Consider the following 12,817-nt stretch of genomic DNA (forward strand, 5'->3'; position numbering starts at 1 on the left):
GACACCAAAACTGTATGCAGTATTCCAGGTGCGGTCTCACCAATACCTTGTACAACTGCAACAATACCTCCCTGTTTTTATATTCCATCCCCCTAGCAATAAAAGCCAACATTCCATTGGCCTTCTTGATCACTTGCTGCACCTGCATACTAACTTTTTGAGTTTCGTGCACCAGGACCCCCAGATCCCTTTGTACTACAGAACTTTCCAGTTTCTTGCCATTAAGATAATAACTTGCTCTATGATTTTTCCTGCCAAAGTGCATAACCTCACACTTTCCAGTATTGTATTCCATCTGCCAAATCTCTGCCCACTTACTTAGCCTGTCTATGTCCCTTTGCAGGTTTTTTATGTCCTCCTCACTCACTACTTTCCTTCCCATCTTTGTATCATCTGCAAACTTTGATATGTTACACTCGGTCCCCTCCTCCAAATCATTAATATAGATTGTAAAGAGTTGGGGACCCAGCACTGACCCCTGCGGAACACCACCAGTTACTGATTGCCAGTCTGAGAATGAACCATTTATCCCAACTCTCTGCTTTCTGTTAGATAGCCAATCCTCCACCCATGCCAGAATATTACCCCCAATCCCATGATTTTTTATCTTAAGCAATAATCTTTTGTGTGGCACCTTGTCAAATGCCTTTTGGAAGTCTAAATACACGACGTCCACTGGTTCCCCTTTATCCACCCTGTATGTTACTTCCTCAAAGAACTCCAGCAAATTTGTCAAACATGACTTCCCCTTCATAAAACCATGCTGACTTTGTCCTATTAAATTATGTTTATCCAAATGTCCTGTTACTGTCTCCTTAATAATGGACTCTAAAAATTTTACCAACCACAGATGTTAGGCTAACAGGTCTATAGTTTCCAGCCTTCTGTCTACTGCCCTTTTTAAATAAGGGTGTTACATTAGCAGTTTTCCAGTCTGCCGGGACCTTTGCTGAGTCCAGGGAGTTTTGGAAAATTATTACCAATGCATCCACAATCCCTACCGCTACTTCCCTCAAGACCCTAGGATGTAAGCCATCAGGTCCAGGGGATTTATCCACCTTGAGTCCCATTATTTTACCAAGTACCACTTCCTTAGTGATTTTAATCGTATTTAGTATCCTTGCTGCTACTGCCCCTTTTATCCCATGGGCTTCAATTTTGCTAACAAGCCTAATATGTAGTACTCGTATCAAATGCCTTTTGGAAGTCCATATACACAACATCAACCGCATTGCCCTCATCCACCCTCTCCGTTACTTCATCAAAAAACTCAATCAAGTTAGTCAAACACGATTTGCCCTTAACCAATCCGTGCTGGCTTGCCTTTATTAGTCCATGCTTGTCCAAGTGGCTGTTAACTTTCTCCCGGATTATTGTTTCTAAAAGCTTCCCCACCACCGACGTTAAACTGACTGGCCTGGAATTACCAGGTTCAACCTTCTCCCCTTTTTTGAACAAGGGTGTTAACTTTTGCAATCCTCCCATTCCTTTGGCACCACCCCTGTATCTAAGGACGATTGGAAGATTGAGGCCAGCACCTCTGCAATTTATACCATTACATCTCTCAGCAACCTAGGATGCATCCCATCCGGACTGGGTTACTTATCCACTTTAATTACCGCCAGCCTGTCTAGTACCTCTTTATCTATTTTTATCTCATCCAATATCCCAGCAACCTCCTCGTTCACCATAGCTTTGGCAAAGTCCTCTTCCTTGGTAAACACCCAAGAAAAGTACTCATTTAGTACTCAGCCATGCCTTCTGCCTCCACCAATAGATCTCCATTTTGGTCCCTAATCAGGCCCACCGCTCCTCAGACAACCCTTTTACTGTTGATATGCCTATAGAAGACCTTTGGATTCACTTTTATGTTATGTGGAAGGTTTTATTACCATTAACATTTCAAAAAATCTAATTCAGTATCTCCCCAACTAACAAATTGCTGCAATCTTTAAGCACACATTGCTCCCAGTGAATGTGCAACCATTGCCAGCATATCCAATGTACTCTCCTCAACCACCATGCAAAGTGTACAATTGTTTCATAAAATATGTTTTTGAGTATATAACTGTTGGGGATTTAATTTCCTCTGTGTGCTATTTTTAGCACACTAATCAAACTGTTTGTGTTAAATTTCTGTCTGCACTAGTTTGACACAGTTGTTAACCCATCTCTCATCAGCAGTATCCTGGGATTCCAGTGCTTGAACACTAGGAGTTGGGAGTGGATGAATTCAGAGCACAGCCGCTCCAACTCGGTTGCCTGCCAAACACTCAGCCCTAAAGTTGCGTTGAGGGAACGAAAGAGTTGAACACAGGCCTAAAGTGCAGTCTCAACCGCATGTCGACATGTCCGCTCCGAGGTTGCATTGAGGGAATGGATGAGTTGAACAATGGTCATCGAAGAGAAATGAAACCAGCTACAAATGATTCATCTACATTTATGCAAGAAGTGAAGGCCCAGGAATAAGGAGACATGGAAACACTGGGGGTGCTGGGAGTATGAAGGAAAAAAAGTTAGGTGTGACTAAGCTCTGACTGCATTTTCTGATTTGGTTATACCCACCCTACACCTAATTTATTGGGCAGAATCGATCAGAAAATCTCTCCTCCTCCCCTGTCCTCAAAAACTGTCTCTTTCCCACTGCAATTCTGTCTGTCTCGCTCTCCTGTGCCATTTCTGGCTGTCTCTTGTTCTCCTCATTCACGTCCTGCTCTCCTCCTTCAGCTCTTGCTCTCTTGTTTCACCTCTCGGTGTGCACTTAGGGTGGGTGAGCAGGGGGCCAGGAAGCACTTGGGACAGGTAGGCAGAAAAGCGAGCATGTGGGCTCGTGAAGCACGTGGTGAAAGTGGTCAAGCTGGTGGGCCATGAAGCTCTCGAGGTGGGCAGGTGAGCAAGCAAGACAGCTGGGACTCTGCATTCAGCTCCCATCCACTGCGCTTGCAACACTGGGTTCTGTCTCAATATTGCAAGTACAGTGTGGGAGCCAAACATACCCGAACAGCAGGAGAAGGACCCGGGGCTGGGGCAAGCTGGGCAGAGTGGTAATAGTTCGGAGCAACTCTGACTGGTCAGCTGGGTTGGGAAAGACATGGGTGCCTGTGTCAGCTTAGGAACAACCCTGGGCAGGTCGGGCACCAGCCGGGCAGGATGCTGGGTGGATAGGGACAGACTTTTTTTTTTTAAAGAGCGATCTCCCATAGCATTGCTCATGGGTGCACCAGGACCACAGATAGCAGCCTTGGAGCCAAACTCAGGCTCCAGAGCACTGAAAGAGGTTAGGCCTTGGAGCAAAATTCATGCATTTTTTTGGGTAAGTTTTTATGCACTGAGCAACTTCTCATCCTCTGTGATTTCAACGTCCATCTCAACTCAACATGCCCTCTCTCCTCTGAGAGTTCACTGCACTTCTGTCCTCCCTTAACCTCTTCCTTCATTTAAACTCTCCTATCCACGACCACCCCCATCGACCTTACATGACTCCTCTGTTCGCATTGACTCAATTACAGACAAGACCATCTCTGAATACTTCCCTGTATCCCTCTCCATTCGCATTCTCCTTTCTCCCCCTTCCAACCCCACTTCCTTCTGTGTCCGTCCCTGGAAAAAACTCTTCCAAGTCACCTATAGCTGCACTTTCAAACTCCAAAATGTCTAGCCTTTGCCCCTCCATTCACCACGATACTTCTACAGCTATCAATCTGCTCAATCATACCCTCACCTCCACCTTTGATGCCCTTGTCCCCAGTAAAACCCTTACTTTCTCACCCAGTCATTCGCCCTGGCACGACCCCCATCTTCGCTCCCTTGTCCAAGGGGTGCAGGCTTGATGTATATGGTGCACAACTGGTTTAGCCATTCATCGTCAGATCTGGCTGGACCACATCCATCACTATCGGGCCCTGTTCTCTTCTGCCAGAACTGCTCACTATTCCAAGATCATCCTGGAATGCAAAGATAACCCCTGGCTTCTCTTTTCCACTACCAACCATCTCCTTAATCTGCTTTCCCCTGCCTCTTCCACCCTCACCTCCAACAAAAAGTGCGAGAAGCTCAAGGGCGACTTTGTCACTAAGCTTGAAACCATCCATTCAGCTGCCTCTGCCGCATCCCTCCCCTCCGCTTGCCTACCAAGTCAAATGTCCCCCAAGATTGCCCCCTGCCCTAGCCCTGAACTTGCATCTTTCTCTAGTTTCTCTCCTATCTTCCCACTAAACTGCTGACCACCCAACTTCCCTTCCTGGCCCCTATGCGAGCTGATACTGTAAATTGTTCCTTCTCCTCAGATAATGTCCTCCTCCCTTTCAAATATGCCACCATTAACCCCCCCCCTCAAAAAACCCAACCTTGACCCCTCTGACCTTGCATTCTACCACCCCTTCTCCAACCTTCCTTTCCTCTCCAAAATCCTTGAACATGTTGCCTACCAAATCCGTGCCCATCTTTACTGCAACTCCATATTTGAACATCTCCAATCAGGTTTCCGCCCCTACTACAGCACTAAAACGGCCCTAATCAAAGTCACAAATGACATCCTATATGACTGTGACTCATTATCCCCCCTCATCCTTCTCGACCTGTCTGCAGGCTTTGAAACGGTTGACCACACCATCCTCCTCCAACGCCTCTCCTTCATCATCCAACTGGGTGGGACTGCCCTCGGTTGGTTCCATTCTTACCTGTCCATCCGTAGCTAGAGAATCTTCACTCTTTCCCCCCCCCCCCCCCCCCCCAAGTTTCACCTCTGGAGTTCCCAAGGATCTATCCTTGGCCCCCTTCTATTTCTCATCAGATGATGTCGCCAAGGGGCAGCATGTGGAAGACATGACGCTGATGACACCCAGCACTACCTCACCACCATCTCTCTTGACCCCTCCACTGTCTCTGTTTTGTCAGACTGCTCCAGTCCTGGATGAGCCGCAATTTCCTCCAATTAGATTTTGGGAAAACTGAAGCCACCATCTTCAGCCCCCACCGCAAACTCTTCGCCGCCGATTCTACCCCATCCCTGGCCACTGTCTCGGGCTGAACCAGACTGCTCGCAACCTCGGCATCCTATTTAACCCTGAACTGAGCTTCCGACCTCACAACCTCTCCCATCACAAAGACCGCCTACTACCACCTCTGTAACATTGCCCATCTCCACCCTGCCATCTGCTGCTGAAACCCTCATCCTTGCTTTTGTTACCTCCAGACTCGACTATTCCAACACTCTCCTGACCTGCCTCCCATCTTCCACCCTGCGTAAACTTGCGCTCATCCAAAACTCTGCTGCCCGTATCCTTACTCATACCAAGTCCTGTTCACCAATCCCACCCCCCCCCCCCCGCGCCGTGCTCACTGATTTACAGTGGCTCCCGGTCTGGCAATGCCTCCATTTAAAAATTCACATCCTCGTGTTCAAATCCCTCCATTACCTCATCCCTCCCTATCTTTGCAACCGCCTCCAGCCCTACACCCCTCCCAAGAACTGTGTTCCTCCAGTTCAGCTGTGGCTCAGTTGGTAGCACATTTACCTCTGAGTCAGAAGGTTGTGGGTTCCAAGTCCCACTCCAGGGACTTGAGCACATAAAACTTGTCTGACACTCCAGTGCGGTGCTGAGGAAGAGCTGCACTGTCGGAGGGGCAGCACTGAGAGAACGCTGCACTGTCGGAGGTGCCGTCTTTTGGATGAGACGTTAAACCGAGGCCCCGTCTGCCCTCTCAGGTGGATGTAAAAGATCCCATGGCACTATTTCGAAGAAGAGGTGGGAGTTCTCCCCGGTGTCCCGGGCCAATATTTCTCCCTCAACCAACATAACAAAAAAACAGATTATCTGGTCATTGTCACATTGCTGTTTGTGGGAGCTTGCTGTGCGCAAATTGGCTGCCGCGTTCCCCACATTACAACAGTGACTACACTTCAAAATAGTACTTAATTGGCTGGAAAGTGCTTTGGGACGTCCAGTGGTCGTGAAAGGCGCTATAGAAATGCAAGTCTTTCTTTTCATTTTTTCTGACCTCTTGTGCATCTCCCACTCCCTTTAACTCACCATTGGCGGCCGTGCCTTCAGCTGCCTACACCCTTAGCTTGGAATTCCCTCCCTTAACCTCTCCCATCTCTCACTCCTCCTTAAAACCTACCTCTTAAACCAAGCTTTTAGTCACCCATCCTAATAGGTCCTCCTGTGAAGTGCCTTGGGATGTTTTACTACGTTAAAGGTGCTATATAAATGCAAGTTGTAATAATTTTTACACACACACATTTCCAACAGGGATAATTGGATAGCTAGCAGGAACGCCATCCCCTCTAACTGTGGGTCGTTGAGGCCAATTGTAATACCCTTATTGTTACCCCAGCTGAGATCCGCTAACTCGGCACAAAATGGTGATCAAACTTGGGATCTTCTTTGTCTGTGTCGTTTAGTACTCCATCATGTGGTGCATTTACCCACTGAGCCATCAGGGAGCTCAATTTTTCAACACGTACCTTTATACTGATGCCAGATTGTCCTTCACATTATCTATTTGTAATAGTTTTCCTTTTTGATCATATGCATATGTATAAAAGCAGTATTTTTTTATTAATGAACAGTTTCTATATAAACTCTTTTGAAAGTAGTACTGTTGAAGAGGTCCCGGTGGACAGCATGGCCATCTTAGATGGTATTGAGTGGTTGATTTGTTTATATTATTACAACCCTGAAATTTGTGAATGCATAGAAACTGCCCTAATGACAATTCTCCTTTTTAAAAAAAAATAAAAAAAAAATAAAGTTTTCTTTTAAAACTGGAGACCTTATTTCAATCACTTACATGGTAGACAAACTGCACACCGACTGCATGGCATAACAAAGCTCCTATTCTATTAAACTCTACCTAAATTGTGACAACTGTTGAGGTCTCAATGAGGCCCTGCAAACCTCAGCAGACCAATGCCTTTACTCTGGTGCCAAAATCCTCTTTTGAGTCATCACAAGAGTTCCTAGAGTGTGTGTTACCCAAGTAGGAGTTGAATAAATGGCACTAAAGCGTGCAGAGCAGCTTCCAGGAGTTACACTGTTGCCAGGTGACACCTCTGCAGCCATACAGACAATCCAGGGAGTAGAAAGGTTTGCATGGTTTGCTTATGCAGATATTTCTAATTTACACGTGGTTTCAAGCAGCCTGGTCTGTTAAAAGCGCAGCTCCACGGTAGGTGACGTGTTCTTGTACGAAGGCAGAGCTTTTATCGTGGAAAGGAAACTGCTTAAACCATTGAGAAATGATCCATATCGGCCTACTCCTGAGGTCCCCACCATCACAGAAGTCAGTCTTCAGCCAATTCGATTCACTCCACATGATATCAAGAAACGGCTGAGCGCACTGGATACAGCAAAGACTATGGGCCCTGACAACATCCCGGCTATCGTGCTGAAGACTTGTGCTCCAGAACTAGCCACGCCTCTAGCCAAGCTGTTACAGTACAACTACAACACTGGCATCTATCCGACAATGTGGAAAACTGCCCAGGTATGTCCTGTCCACAAAAAGCAGGACAAATCCGACCCGGCCAATTACCGCCCCATCAGTCTACTCTCAATCATCAGCAAAGTGATGGAAGGTGTCGTCGACAGTGCTATCAAGCGGCACTTACCAATAACCTGCTCGCTGATGCCCAGTTTGGGTTCCGCCAAGACCACTCGGCTGCCGACCTCATTACAGCCTTGGTCCAAACATGGACAAAGGAGCTGAATTCCAGAGGTGAGGTGAGAGTGACTGCCCTTGACATCAAAGCAGCATTTGACCGAGTGTGGTATCAAGGAGCCCTAGTAAAACTGAAGTCAGTGGGAATCGGGGAAAACGTTCCACTGGCTGGAGTCATATCTAGCACAAAGGAAGATGGTTGTGGTGGTTGAAGGTCAATCATCACAGCCCCAGGACATCGCTGCAGGAGTTCCTCAGGGCAGTGTCCTAGGCCCAACCATCTTCAGCTGCTTCATCAATGACCTTCCCTCCAACATAAGGTCAGAAATGGGGATAACAACAGAAAATGCTGGGAAAAACTCAGCAGGCCAGGCAACATCCGTGGAGAGAGAAATAGAGTCAACGTTTCAGGTCAAAACTCTTTGTTAAGACTGAAAAAGCACAGGAAATGAAACAAATTAAAAAGCCAGTTTGGAGGCTGGGAGAGAACAAAAGAGAAGTGAAGAGACATTAAGAGGTATTCAAAACGAGACGAGATGGTGATAGGACTAATGGAGACAAAAGACTGCTCTAGATTAGGTGTGAAATGCGCTGGCAGAATGGGAGACAGCTGCCATGTGGGAGAGAAAAAAAGGGGGGAGGGGGGCCAAAACAAAAGTGTGGATATAAAATATAAGTAAAAATATAATAGGGGCCGAGGTTATGATCTGAAATTGTTGAACTCGATATTGAGTCCGGAAGGCTGTAAAGTGCCTAATCGAAAGATGAGGTGCTGTTCCTCGAGCTTACGCTGAGCTTCCGTGGAACAATGCAAGAGGCCGAGGACGGTGAGGTCTGAGTGGGAATGGGGCGGTGAATTAAAATGACAGGCGACCGGAAGCTCTGGGTCATCCTTACGGACTGAATGGAGGTGTTCCGAAAAGAAATGGGGATGTTCGCTGATGACTGCAGTGTTCAGCGCTATTCACAACTCCTCAGATAATGAAGCAATCCATGCCCGCATGCAACAGGACCTGGATGACGTTCAGGCTTGGACTAATAAGTGGCAGGTAACATTCGCACCACAGAAGTGCCAGGCAATGACTATCATGACAAGTGAGAGTCTAACCACTTCCCCTTGACATTCAATGGCATTACCATTGCCGAATCTCCCACTATCAACATCCTGGGGGTCACCATTAACCAGAAACTTAACTGTACCAGCCACATAAATACTGTGGCAACAAGAGCAGGTCAGAGGCTAAGTATTCTGCGGCCAGTGTCTCACCTCCTGACTTCTCCAAAGCCTTTCCACCATCTACAAGGCACAAGTCAGGAGTGTGATGGAATACTCTCCACTTTCCTGGATGAGTGCAGCTGCAACAACACTCAAGAAACTCGACACCATCCAGGACAAAGCAGCCCACTTGATTGGCACCCCCTCTACCACCTTAAACATTCACTCCCTCCACCACCGGCGTACCGTGGCTGCAGTGTGTACCATCTACAAGATGCACTGCAGCAGCTCACCAAGGCTTCTTCGGCAGCACCTCCCAAACCCGCGACCTCTTCCACCTAGAAGGATATGGGCAGCAGGCGCATGGGAATACCACCGCCTCCAAGTTCCCCTCCTTGAGGATGAGTTCATTGAGTGTATTAGGGATGGGTTTCTTGAGCAGCATGTAACTGAACCGACCAGGGGGCAAGTAACCTTAGATCTGGTCCTGTGTAACGAGACGGGATTAATTAAAAATGCCCTAGTAAAGGATCCCCTTGGAATGAGTGACCATAACATGGTTGAATTCCATATTCAATTAGAGGGTGAGAAGGTTGGATCTCAAACAAGCGTGCTAAGCTTGAATAAAGGAGACTATGAAGGTATGAGAGCGGAATTGAGTAGAGTGGATTGGGAAAATAGATTAAAGGGTAAGACGATACATGATCAGTGGTGTATATTTAAGGAGTTATTTTACAACTTCCAAAAAATATATATTCTACTGAGAAGAAAAGGGTGTAAAAGAAAAGACAGCCATCCGTGGCTAAGTAAAGAAATTAAGGATAGTATTCGACTAAAAACAAGGGCATATAAGGTAGCCAAATCTAGTGGGAGGATAGAGGATTGGGAAAACTTTAAAAGACAGCAAAAAATAACAAAAAGATTGATTAAGAAAGGGAAGATAGATTATGAAAGTAAATTAGCAAAAAATATAAAAACAGATAGTAAGAGTTTTTATAGTTATATAAAAAGAAAAAGGGTGGCTAAAGTAAATGTTGGTCCCTTAGAAGATGAGACCAGGAAATTAATGGTGGGAAATATGGAGATGGCAAAAACACTGAATGAATATTTTACATCAGTCTTTACAGTAGAAGACACTAAGAATATCCCAACACTGGACAAACGGGGGGAGGAGCTAAACACGATCAAAATCACTAAGGAAGTGGTACTCGGTAAAATAATGGGACTCAAGGCGGATAAATCACCTGGACCTGATGGCTTACATCCTAGGGTCTTGAGGGAAGTGGCGGTAGGGATTGTGGATGCATTGGTAATAATTTTCCAAAACTCCCTGGACTCGGCAACGGTCCCGGCAGACTGGAAAACTGCTAATGTAACACCCTTATTTAAAAAGGGCAGTTGACAGAAGGCTGGAAACTATAGACCGGTTAGCCTAACATCTGTGGTAGGTAAAATTTTGGAGTCCATTATTAAGGAGACAGTAACAGGACATTTGGATAATCATAATTTAATAGGACAAAGTCAGCATGGTTTTATGAAGGGGAAGTCATGTTTGACAAATTTGCTGGAGTTCTTTGAGGAAGTAACATATAGGGTGGATAAAGGGGAACCAGTGGACGTAGTGTATTTAGACTTCCAAAAGGCATTTGCCAAGGTGCCACACAAAAGATTATTGCTTAAGATAAAAAATCACGGGATTGGGGGTAATATTCTGGCATGGATAGAGGATTGGCTATCTAACAGAAGGCAGAGAGTTGGGATAAATGGTTCATTCTCAGACTGGCAATCAGTAACTAGTGGTGTTCCGCAGGGGTCAGTGCTGGGTCCCCAACTCTTTACAATCTATATTAACGATTTGGAGGAGGGGACCGAGTGTAACATATCAAAGTTTGCAGATGATACTAAGATGGGAGGGAAAGTAGTGAGTGAGGAGGACATAAAAAACCTGCAAGGGGACATAGACAGGCTAAGTAAGTGGGCAGAGATTTGGCAAATGGAATACAATACTGGAAAGTGTGAGGTTATGCACTTTGGCAGGAAAAATCGTAGAGCAAGTTATCTTAATGGCAAGAAACTGGAAAGTACTGAAGTACAAAGGGATCTGGGGGTCCTGGTGCACGAAACTCAAAAGGTTAGTATGCAGGTGCAGCAAGTGATTAAGAAGGCCAATGGAATGTTGGCTTTCATTGCTAGGGGGATAGAATATAAAAATAGGGAGGTATTGCTTCAGTCGTACAAGGTATTGGTGAGACCGCACCTGGAATACTGCATACAGTTTTGGTGTCCATCCTTAAGAAAAGACATACTTGCTCTCGAGTCAGCACAAAGAAGGTTCACTCGGTTAATCCCGGGGATGAGGGGATGGACATATGAGGAGAGGTTGAGTAGATTGGGACTCTACTCATTGGAGTTCAGAAGAATGAGAGGCGATCTTATTGAAACATATAAGATTGTGAAGGGGTTGGATCGGGTGGATGCGGGGAGGATGTTCCCGATGATGGGTGAAACTAGAACTAGGGGGCATAGTCTTAGAATAAGGGGCTGCTCTTTCAAAACTGAGATGAGGAGGAACTACTTCACTCAGAGGGTGGTAGGTCCATGGAATATGCTGCCCCAAAAAGCTGTAGAAGCTACATCATTACATAAATTTAAAACAGAAATAGACAGTTTCCTAGAAGTAAAGGGAATTAAGGGTTACGGGGAGCGGGCAGGAATTTGGACATGAGTCTAGGTTCGGATCGGTCATGGCCCTGTGGGTAGCGGAGTGGGCCCAGGGGCCGTGTAGCCTGATCCTGCTCCTATTTCGTGTGTCTAATTCTGTTAGATTCAGGAGATGGTTCTGTGATAGTAGATTGGCGGTTAGGATCAGATCAGCCATGATCTTATTGAATGGCGGAGCAGGCTCGAGGGGCCGATTGGCCTACTCCTGCTCCTATTTCTTATGTTCTTAAGTCACACACCGGCCTGACTTAGTAATATATCGCCGTTCCTTCATCATCGCTGGGTCAAAATCCTGGAACTCCCTACCCAACACCACTAGAAGTACCTTCACCACATGGACTGCAGCGGTTCAAGAAGGCGACAACTAGGGATGGGCAATAAATGCTGGCCTTGCCAGCGACGCCCACATCCCATAAGCGAATAAAAAAAACTGAGCTTTTTTAACTGTACGGGGAACAGACATTTTCTTCAACAATTTTATCTCATTCATCTTCCCCTGAAGGTTTTGACTCGCACTGGGCTGTACTTCCATAGGCACTGGCAGCCCTCCAATACCTCGCCCAAGTGGCCAGTCTTCATGTGTGAGCCTAGACAGTGAGTGTTCGCAGGCTATTCAGTTGTGGGTGGCACCACAGGCGAGTTTGATCCTGTTCTCACTCAACATCCTCAGCACAGATTATTGAATAGCAATTGGGACTGCAAATCCAATCTATGCCTAGTCCAGGGCCTCTATGATAAAGGTAAGCTAACTTAACACAGAGTAGGGGATTGAATGAGAAATATTTCTGGTCTGTATGACTCAGCACATGTTGCTTTCACTCACCAAGCCAATTGAGATTTTTTTGGTTGGCTAATTTTAACCCCTAATCTGCTGAAGGCTTTGACTCCTCGCTGGGGTGCAGTTCCACAGGCGCTGGCACTCCTCTGCTACCTCACTTCATGAGTGAGCCTTGACAGAGCTTCCGCAGACTATTCAATTTGGAGAAAATCACAGATGAGGCCAATCCTGACCTCATCCCGACATCAACACACCTACACTTTACAGCAGGGATCATTGGATAGCAACCAGCAATGCCTGATTTATTTTGTCCTTCTCTAGTAGCCCAGCAGTGCTGAGGTCAATGATCCCACAAATGCCCCAGCTAAGATCAGCAAACTCAGCACAGTCCAGGTTTGAGCCCGAGTCTTCCTAGTCTACATAGCTTAGTATTACAT

At 46.2% G+C, this 12,817-nt stretch overlaps 1 protein-coding gene across 6 annotated transcripts in view; it reads left to right on the forward strand.

Annotated features, from left to right (window-relative positions):
• LOC147097070 (zinc finger CCCH domain-containing protein 10-like) overlaps window positions 1-6,774 on the forward strand; it is an 83,597-nt gene extending 76,823 nt beyond the window's left edge. For 3 of the 6 annotated variants that reach the window (XR_015074475.1, XR_015074476.1, XR_015074474.1), the window contains one exon: window positions 2,182-6,774. The gene's annotated coding sequence lies outside the window, so the exon portion shown is untranslated. The remainder of the gene's footprint in view (window positions 1-2,181) is intronic. The other 3 variants (XR_015074479.1, XR_015074478.1, XR_015074477.1) reach the window with 1 other exon arrangement.
• The last annotated feature ends 6,043 nt before the right edge of the window (window positions 6,775-12,817 follow it).

This window comes from Somniosus microcephalus, chromosome 33 (genome assembly GCF_052327205.1).
Source record: "Somniosus microcephalus isolate GS21.2 chromosome 33, FLI_Smic_1.0, whole genome shotgun sequence".
NCBI lineage: Eukaryota > Metazoa > Chordata > Chondrichthyes > Squaliformes > Somniosidae > Somniosus > Somniosus microcephalus.